The sequence below is a fragment of the Hippopotamus amphibius genome, chromosome 12, assembly GCF_030028045.1.
Source record: "Hippopotamus amphibius kiboko isolate mHipAmp2 chromosome 12, mHipAmp2.hap2, whole genome shotgun sequence".
NCBI classification, from domain to species: Eukaryota; Metazoa; Chordata; class Mammalia; order Artiodactyla; family Hippopotamidae; genus Hippopotamus; species Hippopotamus amphibius.
Genome location: NC_080197.1, coordinates 93,950,114 through 93,963,661, shown reverse-complemented (window position 1 = coordinate 93,963,661; position 13,548 = coordinate 93,950,114). Strand labels below are relative to the sequence as shown.

The 13,548-nt window shown below is 43.0% G+C and overlaps 1 protein-coding gene across 3 annotated transcripts in view; it reads right to left on the bottom strand.

Moving 5' to 3' along the window:
- The window catches only part of PRICKLE1 (prickle planar cell polarity protein 1), a 100,635-nt gene extending 88,067 nt beyond the window's left edge, over nucleotides 1-12,568 (bottom strand). Inside the window, exons 1-2 of one of the 3 annotated variants that reach the window (XM_057702471.1) lie at nucleotides 12,436-12,568; nucleotides 7,544-7,667 (exon numbers count right to left, since the gene is read on the bottom strand). The gene's annotated coding sequence lies outside the window, so the exon portion shown is untranslated. Of the gene's footprint in view, nucleotides 1-4,614; nucleotides 4,634-7,543; nucleotides 7,668-11,514; nucleotides 11,624-12,435 lie in introns of those variants that run through there. The other 2 variants (XM_057702472.1, XM_057702475.1) reach the window with 2 other exon arrangements.
- Nucleotides 12,569-13,548: the final 980 nt, after the last annotated feature.

The following is a 13,548-nucleotide window of genomic DNA, read 5'->3' as shown; positions in this document are numbered from 1 at the left end:
GGCCTCCAGACCAAGGAGTGGATGCGACTTTATTTCTATTCCTCCCTTTAACTGTCAGCTGAGAAGGCCCACAAAGGTGTCATTAAGGGATGGAATGCCTTCTTGCCGCACTTTCACACACTCATTACCATCTGATAGCGTTTGATCTCTGAGTCATGGCTGAAGCGACCCAGATTCAAACTGGTGATTATTAATGTCACATTTCTATAGTCCTACCCACTGGAACAGCATTTATAGTCACTTGCAAATCTTCTGGGATCTGGGCCAGGGCTTATTGCTGTGTTCATCTGAACAACTCACAAACTCCATCTTCTGAGATATAACACAAGTGGTACCCTACCTCCCCATGGGCCGTCTGTAACTTCAGGCTCAGCCTAATTAGAATGTGAATAAGATCCAAGGGCCTGAGTATTTGCTTAAAAGTTAGTGATTTAATTAATCACAGTGCTACAAAAATGGAACAGCCAGGCTGGTAGGTATGGTGACACAGACCAACATGTATTATTTAAGATTAATATAGAAAGAGTTTCACCGCTGGCTGCATATTTACACTCAGTTTTATTGAGAGAGTGGGGGAGATCAGAATATTATTATGGTTTAAAGAAATATTAGGAATGCAACTAAAATGAATGCTGGGCTACTCTTATTTTCCAGCAAACCCTCTCTAAACCTCCCCCAGTTAATTTCAATTTGGTCAATGGACACACATTTTAAACAAAATTGTAATCACTATGTGATTACATAAGTAAGTGAACATACTACTTTGAGTTACACGTTAAACATTTTCCATATTTCCTATGTATAAACAGTGCTCACATTTGTAACTTTTGGTATGAATATAACTATGCCATTGTTATAACTACATCAGATTAATAATTTGCTCTATTACTGCATTTTTTTTAGCCCCTCATATATTAAATTATAATGTAACCTATTAAACCAGAGTTTTGGTAAGGGGAAGTGTACATTCTCTTAGGTCTTTAAAACACACCTACTGTTGAATTTCGAATTGGCCACTGAATCATGAATAAAGAGACCATTTTTTAAAGTTGCACCTGGCTAACATGAATAATTTTGAGTAGACTGTTAAATAATTCTAGTCTGGTATTTAGGTAATGATGATAATTAATAATAATAATAATATCAGCTCCCATTTATTAACTATCCCCCTAAAGTTTTATCCTCCAAATCCAGTATTTTAGAATCAAGGAAATTTTGAGCCTAAAAGGTCATCAGGCCTCTCACTTTATCATTCAGGGAACTGAGACACAGAGTGGGTAAGAAGTCCAAAAAATTAAGTGACTTGTCCAATATTACACACAAGTTAGCAGAAGTAGAGGTTATAATTATCTAAAAGCATTTAATATAGAACAAATATAAACACAGCAATATTTACAAAATAAAACATCATCAATTTTAGATAGATTATAAGCACTTGCTTATTTTTCCTCTTTCTTTTGTTTCTTTCTTTAGAAAAACTGTACTACTAATTTATTTAGGAATTGCCAAACCAAAGCTCCTTAGGAAGGTACATCTCGAACGAACACACAGCTTGGAGACCATCAGTAAATTGGGGATAACCTTGGTTAGACCTCTACACAAAGATGCAGTGAAAGTAAATGAGATGAATCTGAAAGTGTTGTGTACTTCAGAGGTATTAGCCTTATTAGTAGTAAAGAACCCCCGAGTTAAAACATGATAATTTCTGGACAAATAAGTTGGCGCAGCTCCTTAATAGGAAAACTGACTCACTGCCAATTTAGCCCTGGAACCTGAGACATTAAAATAATAATTTCAAGCAACAAGGTTTCCTACTAAGCTGGCTGAAATCACTTAGAGGATTAGCTTTCCACCTCTGGAATTTAAGTCAGGATTTCTTGAGTGAAAGATGGTCCATCATCCTTATTTTAACATAAAAGGCAACACCACGAGTCTGTGAGAAGATACTATCTTTTTTTTTTTTTTTTCTCTCCTAAGGCTCCAGAGCCGCCTGGGTACCTTATGAAGTGGGAAGTCACACAGCCTCTTTGTTACAAATATTTGGTCTTACTTCTGCTACTATGACATCCGTTCACTGTGTGATATACATATGATTGATCACTTTGCGGTAGAGGGAAGGGAGGAGGGGTATTTGACCAGTTTCTTTCCTCATATGCCATTACATTTATCTGGCTTTACTCAGATCAGAGAGGAAACAGCTCAGAAATTCCACTGTAGCTGCCAACCATCCTCTCCCCCCCACCCCCCAAATACACCAAAAGACTCTGTTTTGGAGATTTTTACTCAGATAAAATAAAACCTGATTTCTGTTTTTACTTTATAGTTAACATTAAAATGGTCCACAAACGCCTACCCTGTAAAATGAGGGTGGCCATTTGCTAACTTTATGGTCCTATTATAAGCATGAGACTATAAGAGTAAAACTAACTAACATACATATTATTAAACAGGGGAGGGGTGTTGCAATTCAAAGCTCCCTAAATACATGCAGTCATTCACTCTTGTGCCAGGCACGACCCTAAGACTGGGGATAAAGCCAAGGCAACTTTGGGATGTCTTCCTGGAACAAACAGCTATAACAGGTAAGTATCTGCTCAGCAGCGGTAAGAGCAATGGAGAGAAGGGAGGCAGGTTAAGGGGTTTCGGGAGTGCTGGGTGGTGGCTGGGGAAGGCGGGGGCGCTGCTATTTTATGTAAAGTGATCAGCAAGGGCTTCCCGGATATCAGATGCCTTTTGAGCTGAGACCTGAAGGGATGGCGTGAGTCATGATCCCACCTGGAAAAACCGACACGTGTGCTTTTATATTAGCGTGAAGTCCAGAACAAACAAGGAGGTTAGCTATGAAGCTGCAGGAAAGTGAAACCTACAAATAATAAGATTTCTACAATACTTTGAACCAGCCCTCAATTTATCTCCAAGGATCCCGAAGCCCTGTTTAGCGACTACTTCATCTTTTTCTTCATCTTTTTCTTGACTAAAATCCCTTCACATAATGACTAAGAGAGTTTTCCAGTTACGTTATACAAACAACCCAAGCAGATAACTCAGCTGTCAATGTCCACTCCGAGGCCCTGATTAGTTGCTTTGGCCACGGGCGTACAGTAGGAGAAAAGAGCGGACGCTAGCTGATTTTGCTGCTGGCCATGCCTTCACAGTGAAAAAGTTCAAAGGAAACTGGACAGTTATTCAGGTTTTAGAAAGGGGAATTTTTAAAGTTCTTCTTTTAATTAAAAACAAAACAACACCCTCCCTCCCCTCAAGAACTGGGCAACATACAACAACAAAATCAAGTAAACTAGGTAAGTATCAAATGTCTCCTTTTGTTTCTACTTTGTAGACACAGCCTGCAGTTATACTGATTGGTTTCAGTTTTTTTATTTAGTCTATGTTCCAGAGTAATGGTAATAATAGATAATGATAGGAAATAACCCAATTTTTTAAAGACTGAAGAAAAGAGCAAAGAAACAAAATGGGCAACAAACTCTTTTAATCAATTTCCATGAAACTATGCAACCGAGGATTTTCCCATACTCAACAACAAAACCTTCAGATGTATCATGGTTATTGTGAGAAAAACTGAGTGTGCGTTTCATATTTTATTGAGATTTTCTGATTTATCTTATCCAGAGCAATATATATATGTGTGTACATATACATGCATGTGTATACATACACACACTGTGGATATGCACCGTTTTAAAGCACTTCATATGTTATGAAATATGTGATGTGGAATCATGTCTGTAAAAGGATTCAACATAATTGCTGGCTAAAAAAACAATTATAATTAGCAATCTACTTAAAAATTGTCACCTTTATAATTTAAAATATTATAAAATAAGACTTAAAAGTGTAACAAAGTGGGAAATTTGTCAGATAAGCTCTGAAACCTTTATAGTGATTTGGTTGGGTTATACTTCTTAAACTGACACACAAAGGTGACGGCAGAAAATTGGAAAATCATTCATTCAACAAATGCAGGAGCCCAAGAGATAAGGAAACATAAGGCAAACTATGGTTTTCATAGGATAAACTGTTTTTCATAGTATGTTAATTACACTTTCAAGTAATATGCTTGGTATTTTTTTTGTCAACCTCCACATACCTTTTCAGGTGACGTACCTCCACATTTAAAGCAATGAGACCAACTGTTAAACTGGGAAAAAATACAATCAATACTCTATAGAGTATCCCAAACGTCTGGAAAGCTAAGGGAAATAACGTATTTATTCTGCTATCTTTCAGATGAACAATGATACCCATTGTTTTAAATTTGGAGGCACTTTACCTGAAAGGTATCTGGAGGTTGACAAAAAACATACCGAGCATATTATTTTACTTTATTTCATTTTAATTTATCTTTTATTGCAGTAACATTGGCTTATAACATTGTATAAGTGTTACGTGCACGTTATATTTATACTTCTGTGTACACTACAGAATGTTGACCACATTATTTTAAAATAACTAACATCACATTTCCAAAGTTTCCTGATTTTCTGGGCTCTCTGTAGTTGCTGAGTGTCTACTATATGTCAGGTACCATGTTAGGCACTGGCTATGCAATGGTGAACTAATCTGGTTCTTCCCTTACAACAATTACCATTTACTCACAGGAGCAGAACACAGATCCTGCTGGAACTGGGTTAAAAGGATGTCTGTATTGTGACAGCAACATCAGGAATGAACATAGCTGTTAAGAATGGATGAACAAATGAACAAGAGAAAGACAGAAGGAAGGAAAAATGTTTAGCCCAGTAGGATTCGAAACAAAATTTTAGAACTGGAAGGGAATCTTAGAGATCATCTAATGTAGTGGCTCTTAGCCACAGCTGTGCATCAAATTACTTGAAGAGCTTTTTCAAGTTACATGTGCAAGACCCCACCCCAAACCTACTGCCTTAAAAATCTCTGTGTACTTGCATGTTGAAGAAGCTCCATAGGTGTGTACGGTTTAAACTTTTGGTTAACGTGCACTGACCTGGACTAATTCCCTTCCTTTCTACATGAGGAAACTGAGGCCCAGAGAGGCTGAGTGGCTGACTAGAAATCACACAGCTATTGTACTGCAGTCCAGATTTTCTCATTTTCAGGAAATGATGGTAGAAAACGGTCTTTTTCTGTACTGTTATACCACATCACCACTGTCTGTTCTCGAATCTCTGCTCAAGAAGAAACAGGATAAATGTACAAGCACTTGACCAAAAGTTACTGAACCAAAGCAAAAAAGCCAGTGCATACAAGCTACACAAACATAAAAAACAAAGACCCATCATATACTATAGTAAGCGGGTTGCTCCCTGCTTAAACAGCCAAGCCAAGCCAGTTTAAAACACTCCCACACAAATATCATTATTCCGATCAGTTTCTCATTTCAGCACTGCATTGAATAATAATTTTGGTTTTTGTGGGTAAGGAGAAGAGAGTGATTTTTTCTGGTTTATTCCTAAAATTCAGAAGGTTAAAAAAAATGTTTCCAATACCTCAATATGAAGAAAGCCTGGTCTGCTTTTAACACGTTTGGCAGTACTTGAGGACGTGTTTTTGGCTATTAGCCTGACAAGCTGTTTAAGCTTATAGAAGACCCACAAAGGGAACTTATATGATTAAGTTAGTTAAACACAAACATCTTCTCTGTATATTTTATTCCCTCCCTTCACATTCACAAAAACATAAAAGGCTAAAGCATCTCAGAACTAGGTGAGGGGGCAAGTTATTTATCACTTCAGCTCCCTTCCCAAGGCTTGTATAAATAAGAACCAAGGCAACTCAAAGAAATTATTCACATGATCCTTGCAAGGAACAAAGCTAAGCATTAGAAAAGAGTTCAAGATTCCTCTGTAGCATATGCATTTTCTTACAAGAAACATCTGTGATTCTCTAATGCACTTCAGACCTAACTTTATCTCTTTCTAAAAATTATGTAACGTGCAGGTACTTCAAGCACTGAATGCACGTATTAATTACATAGTCACAGAAGAATTTAAAATGTATCTCCTTTTGACACACATTATAACAAGTATTTCACCACTAGAGCACTAAGGAGTTTTCTTACATAAAATCTAACAGTTCCTGAAGTTGTTTGGCAGAGATATTTTAAAGCAAAACAAAATGCCAGGCCATCTAGGTCTTTTTCAGATCCTAACAAAGGGACTTAGATTATTCAAGCATGTAAATAACAGACTTGGAAACATCAATTACAGTTAACAAGTTATGAGTTTCTTCAGAAGAATACCATATTATTTACTTATCACTGAGATAAAAGACAAAAAAAAAAGTACAGATGCCTCTGGTGAAACTATAACATGGTCTAAATCAGTTTATTATTAGACTGCAAGAGTATTGTGTATGAGTGAGTGAGTGTGTGTGTGTGTGTGTCTATGTGTATCCAGAAGACAGCATTGCAATGAGGGCAGAAGAGCTGGCCCATGTAGACATGGGTTTTAACAGACTTTCTACTTCAACCATAGTTACTATAGTGGGTTTTGTCACTATAGCAATGGGCCTGGGTGCGCTGAGTGTTCGGCAGGCTGGGGTGTTCAGCTGGTAAAGCAACATAAATCTCGTTTTACCTTGAGTTGAGTAAATTTCCTCTGCGAAGGTTTGCTTAATTGAAAGTTTTCAAGGAGAAAGGACACGTCTAAGCATTGGTTGGTGGGTGCTTCTTACACTAAGGCTAACCTCGCACCCTCTCCTGGCTTTGATCAAAGGCCTCCAGCATCATTCCTTAGTGGTAGGACTTTGGATGCAGGCATAACCTAACCTCCAGAATCTCAATGATCCCTAGCAGCCTGGGTTAATTTCAGCTGTCTCTACAAGGGCTACATGAAACATGGCATTTACAAATTTGGGTTATACAGTGCTATTTATTACACGATGGAAGGTTTCCAAAAATGCCAGAAGAGATGTTGGCATTTATGCAAGTCAACTACCGTTCAACCCAAAGAAGCACTATATTCTATAGGATGTTTTTGCCTGGATTGAAAGGGCCTATGTGAAAGCACTCTAACTGGGACCATCCTAGCACCTCAGCTATTGGATACCCTCTAGCTCTAGGTGTTATGTTTCAAATGGGCCAACAAGCCATCCACGAAACAGAACCCCCCCAGTCCTGTAACTAATCCCTTCACTCTAAATCCTGAGAGTGTATATTTTCTTATTTTCAGATTTAATAAGTCAAGTATACCTGGTAGCTATTAAAAGATTTAAGCGACTACTGTTTTAAAAGGCTTCAGTGTTCAGAGATTTCAAGCCCATTGAAGGGGCGACCTGGCAGGTTTGGCAGCTGTAAAATGGTGAATTATTTCCCTGGTTCCCTCCCTCCCCGCCCCCTGCCATGCCCACTGTTTTAAGAATATTCTTATTGAACTTCTCTACCCTTTTAATGTGTCTTTAATACATGTTCATGGGCTCACAAAAAGAAAAATAGAAGAATTTGAAGGAAAGACGCTGTACCAAATAATCTTCAGTGACCTAAATAGACAATTATAATGACAGATCCCTAAAGAAGGAGGGGGAAAATTCGAAAACACTGGCTACTTACAATACGTGATTAGATAACCTTTCCTTCTTTTCTTCTTTGGGGAAAATCCAAACTGCTGTACAATGCTTCTTTACGTTTTCCTTTATTGACCAGTCTTCATGCTTGTGCAAAGCCAAGGGCCATCCTAGAAAATCAGGGCCAATAGTGTATCACATTAAGTGGTAGCTACTTTACATCAGACTTTTTTTTAAAGGTGACAAAAATGGGGGGAGGGGCGGGGTGAAGGTGGTTATAAAAAACTTCACAGGAAACCAAATAGCCTTTATTTCAATGAAAAGCAATCACAGCCCGATTCTTGGAACACACTTGGAAATGCTTTTTGGCATGCAGCTGCTACAGGCCGCCAATATTGTGTGTAATTGGAAACATTTCAAACAGAATTGTTACCAAAGTCAAAGACCATAATTGCTAGCAGTGGGATCTGCGAGGCAGATAAAAGCAGGGCAGCTGAGGGAGAGCCCGCTGCACCCAGGGGTCTCCTCACTGGCCACATCTGACTACAATATTTTCACTGTATTATTGACAACTCTTTCTTTCTAGGGGCCCAATGAAACAAGAAGGAAACAGAGAGACGCGAACACAAAGCAAAAGCGGTGGGTGCTATAAATCAGCAGCCAGGACAAAACTCTTAGAAAGGAGTACATGACTTCAGTACTTGAACAACTGAAATAACACAGCCCTCACTTTTTTTTTTCCTGCAGTGTAATCCACTAGAAATGAAAGGCTTCTCTCCCAAGAGTTTACTCCAAATCTACCAGTGAGAAAAAAATGCAACTGCAGTCGAATGTGTCAGTTGTTTTTTAGGATCATTTAGGACCAAGTTATGAACAGGAGGAAAAAAGTCAAGTAAAGGTAAATGAGAACTGCTTGCTAGTTTACAGCTTTAACTTCTGAAATGTTTGCAATGGCTTCTGCCTTGCTGACATTTTACTTTTTATTTTACATTTAAAATCTCTCTTCATAGGCAAATGAATCTGGAAAGGTCTAATCAGTTCAGGCTGGGCAATTGTTCTTGTTCTAGAGAGGTCCCTTCAAAAATGACCAAAATGCATTTACAGTTTAGTCTAAACAAGCGCACAAAAGCAGACACAGGAAGAATTATTACATTCTCTTTGAAAGGTTTGAAACACCCCCAGCCCCCCCCCCCCCCCCCCCCCCCCCCCCCCGGGGAATGGAAATAGAGCCAGTGGACCACTGGCTCGGGAACGCTTCTTGGAAAAATCATGTCATTCTGGCACATGGGAAAGGGGTCCGATTATTCTGTCGCGTCTCGTGCCAGGAGTGTCATGACATCAGCGTGCTCCAACGTGTGAAGCCTGTCTCTTCCCACCATCCCTCCTTCAGGAGAGAGGAGAGTGAGGGAAAGGGGGAGTGAGGTGGATCCCCCCATGTGCAATTTCAGGCCAGGCCTTTTCCTCCACTGTTCCAAAGTGTTCCTCCACCAACACACACTTAGTTATTTAACCTCTGCGACTTCAGTTCTGCACGGCCATACACAAGAAGGTTGGGTATTGGTTCTCAGCGGTGCTGAGGTGCCACGCTTGTGTGTGTCCAGAGATGGAAGAGGCCAGAAGGGGGGCCAGCTGGGTCCTGGCACTTGGCTCTGGCTCCACATGCCGCTTGAGATTTCGAGGAATTGCGTATCAGGGCAGCACTTGGCACTAGGACTACTGTACTTTCCTCTCCCAGCTCGTTTGCTCACACAACCTTCTAAAGATATTAGTGCACAATACGGTACTGCTTTATTGTGTGACCAAAAGGCAAAGCAGGAATGGCCCCTGGAAACGCCAACCAACCAACCAACCAACCAAGAAATACAACTCATTCACTTTCCTAATTCCTTTTTATTGTGAAATAACTAGACCTGTATTTAAGCAAACTGAATATTCTCATGTGAATTAAACAGTTAATATTATTTTATGTAACCTGGAGGGAAAAAAGAGCTATTTTTTTCCCAAGGGGAAGGAGTCTAGTCTGGTCTATTGGCATCTTTAACAGTTCTACGCACAGATGAGAATCACCTTGACTTTTAAAATTACTTTCCTTTAAAAGGAAAAATGTACTCTTTATTAACTACTTTAACCAGAAAATGAACTGCAGTAACTAGAATGATCTTTTCTGAAAATTGTTTCTTATAATACTGACCACAGCAAATTATAGCACTAAAATAGTTACTTAATTACTGGAGAATCACTTTAAAAATTCCTCTTCCATTTCATGAGGATTAGAAAAAGTCACTCATAATACTTAATTCTTTGTGTTTGGTTTAAAAGTAATTATAAACAGTTTGAGAGAAATTATCTTACCATGTCACTTTTTAAAACTTAGATTTCAGCCTACTTTTTAAATTCTAACTTAAGAAATTTTAAATGGTAAGCTTTTTTCTTTTATGTCTTTTCAGAGTTATCACAAGAGAGGACATTAGGAATAACCAGACTTTTACCCACTTCTGACGCTAAACTTAATAGTTAAGCTATTAACCCTATAAGGGTCTTTTTTTCCTCCAGCTGATACTAGCTTTTTTTTGGGTGACCCAAGCTGACTCACTACAACCTCCTTTATTATAGAGACAAATGGTGATTCCATGGACCTTGATTTAAAAAACATGATAAACTTTTAAAGGTTCAGTGGTATTGCTGGCAGAACTGATTGAATCTGTCACTTGAGTAAAACACATCACTCTTCTTTTAAAAACCTGTGAACCAACAGGCTCACTCAGTGGTAAATCACCAATTAGTACCAAATTAAGGATGGAAAAATTAATTTACAAAACCCATCAATATGGCTACCCTATGTCCCATCCAATCCTTTAGTCTTCCTTCCCTCCCTCCCTCTCTTCCTCCCTCCCTCCCTCTCTCCTTCCCACACTTATTCACAAGAAGAAGTCACTATTGTTAGTCATGGCTTATTAAAACAGAGATTTTCAGGTTCATCAGCAAGTGTGCTAACTTTCAACTGTGGGTAATGTCCATTCAGTTCTAGCGCCTTTTAGTATTAATATGTAGAGCACATGCATTGTTAACCTTTAAATCCGTTGTATAAACATTTCTGGAAAAGCCTGTGAAATATCTCCTTCTGTGTTTCCTGACTGGCCAGTTGATGGCATTTAGGAACCCCCTGGTACCAGCAGGTGCTGTATTTTGCTTTCTGCAGGCTCCAGCTGGGCTACAATGACAGATCCCTGTCCCAGGCCCAGCCCAGCCACCTAGGCTAGGACCACATGGAGGCAAACTGAACCGGGCCCCACCAGACAGCAAGATAAATGGCTGCTGTTTAAGTTTAAAATCCCCTGGTGGGAGTAAATATTGTTCCAGAGAAAAAGCCTTGACAAATATTGCGTCATCCTTCCAGAGCCGTCGTGATTAAAGCAGAATCTTTGGATTAAGTTGGTGCTCAATTCAAAATGTATCTATCTTGCTGTCATGGGATTTTTTTTTTTTCCTTCCTAGAGTCTGAAAACAGACATATTGTTGAGGATGGTCAAACAAGGCTGCCGCCTCCCAAGGGGCTAGGGTCCACTCTGATAATAGAAAGCGGCTGAACACTGACACTTCACTGAGGATAATGGAGACAGCAAAGGCTTAGTGGGAAAAGGCCAGTTGTCACCTAAGTGACAGGCAACAGCTGAGCTCACACATCTGGAGCCAGACCAGGGCAAACATTCAGCAGCCCTCACCCGTCTACACCTTGGGTTTGTCTGAAGTAACAGATGCAAGTTCCTTTTACTCCAAAAGCGCATTAAAAAATATCTGATGGTGAACCGCATCAATTATATAACATCAGCTGCAGACACTGCCTTCTGAAGTACTGGTTAAAATTGCGAGGCAGACACCACTAGACCGGCACGCACAAATACAATTTCATCACATATAATCTGTCCTTCATAAAACCCATCCTAAAAGCCACATATACATGCATGCTTTTTATAGCACAAATGCATCAGAAGTCCTCCGGAGAGGCAAGATCCTTACACGTTCTTTTCCTGGAGGCAGTTCCCACGCTGTGTTCTTCACCTTGCTCAGGGCCGCAGCTCTGCCTCCCATACTCTTCAAAATCAGCAACCAAACGTGTTTGGCTTGTGATTCTCAATCCTCCTCAGGCAGGCAAGCTGGAACTCAGCGCAGTGCCAGCCGCCCTTCCCCCACCCCCACCTCCTTGTTCAGCCTCCTGAAGACGATCTGTGGACAATCTTCCCAAAGTCCCCCGAATAACACGGCACTGCCAGTGGTCACTGGCGAGGCCGTTTGTGTGTCTTAGAGGGCAATGAAAATTGAACAGCTTTCTGCTGCATCCTGAGCCCCAGTCCGGCTAATTACTAACATGCCCAGTTTCTTCAACTTTTTCTGCCTAAAGGGAAGAAGACGCTCCCATTCTTTCCCATGTACGTGCTAGATCCAGAAAACACCACAGCTGGGGCGGGAGGGAGGCCGGGGAGCTACTGCACCCCAGCCAAAAAAACAATCGGCGCTTTCCCCAGAGCTTCAGGGAGAATCGGCACCCTGCCTCCGGACGCCAGTAGGTGACAAGCGATCCTGAGCGGCGGACACGGGCCGAGGCACCCCGGCCTCCCTGTGCATCGCCCCCAACTCTGGGGCCACGCAGCGGGTTTCCACGCAGAAGAGAATCCGGGGAAGAGTTGGCTGCGATGCAGCACACAGCAGCCCTGCGGGCAGCTTCTCTGCAGCCCTCTCGGTGCTGCAGCCCCCGTATCTGCTTTCCCTGTCTACACAGCCCAACAAACCGATGATGCCCATCGCCCCCATCTTCTGCGACACCGACCCAGTCTGGGTGTCACAGACCCCCCGCAGGGACGCGGACGGTGTCGGGCCCTTCCCCCGCGGCGCTCGCCCCCCACCAGCCGCACCCGCAGCCCCTCTGCGGAGCCCACTCACCCCGGCGAGGGAGCGGGACTCGGCTGGACGGCCGTCGGCGCCGCGGCGGGCGTGCGGGTCTGCGGAGCGCGGCGTGAGCGGCGGGCGCAGGCGGGCAGCACCAGAACCCTCGGGAGCCCGGGACGGGGCCGTGCCGGCCGCGGCGCCCCTCGCGGAGGTCAGCGCAGGCGGCGCGAGGCGGGCACGCTCCGGGGCGCGCTGTCGGGCGCGGCGGCCGCGGGAGGCGGCGCTCGCGGGGCTGCAGGAGCAGTGCGCCCGGCTGCCCAGCCCGCGCCGCGCCGCCGCGCACCCCGCCCCCGGCCGCCGCTCCGGTGCCACCGAAAACGCGGAGCGCGGGCGCCGCCGCCGGATCCGGGCCGCTCGCGCGCCCGCGCGCCCCGGGCTCGGCGGCGAAAGGCCAGGTCGGCGCCCGGCTCGGGCGGTCGAGGGCGCGCGGCGGCCCGACAGGCAGGACCGGCCCGGCGCAGCGGGAGGGCTGAGCGGGTCGCGAGGGATCCGCGGGATGAAGTCCGCCCGGGCGCTGCCAGGTTCTCAAGTGCAGCTGGGTCGTCTCCTCTGCCCCGCCCCCGATTTTACGCCTTTATTTTTTATTTATTTATTTATTTATTTTTTTAACCAACCTTTCTGATGGATTGAAAGACAGGAAGGGGGAAGGGGGAAGAAAGACAAACCCAATTTCCTCTGATCAAACGGTTTGGGGGTTGCCTATTTGGGTTTCTTCTCCTTTGGTGTTGGGGAGGAAGGAGGGGGCGGTAGTAGTTAATTAAACTCTAAACTCTTACTTTGATTCCTTCCGGCGCGCCTCGCCTCGCTGGGGACCCAGTTGGACTCGATCCTATCTCGTGTAATCCCACAGGCTAGGCTGTCTCCGCCTCGGAGCAGAAAGCCCAAGATTCAGCCTCTGATCCGTTCCCGTCCCTCCCCGACGATCCTGGTCATCTCAAGAAAAAAATCTCCAAGTCTGGGGAGTGCACGGGAGCACCTCGGCCCATCGCGATGACCCCGGCCTGAGCCAAGTTAGCGTGGCGCACTTAAAGCCGTTTTCTAAGTATTAATTTGATCACGACGATCCTTTTTCGTTAACCAAACTACTCTCCATGTTTTCAGTCTGCC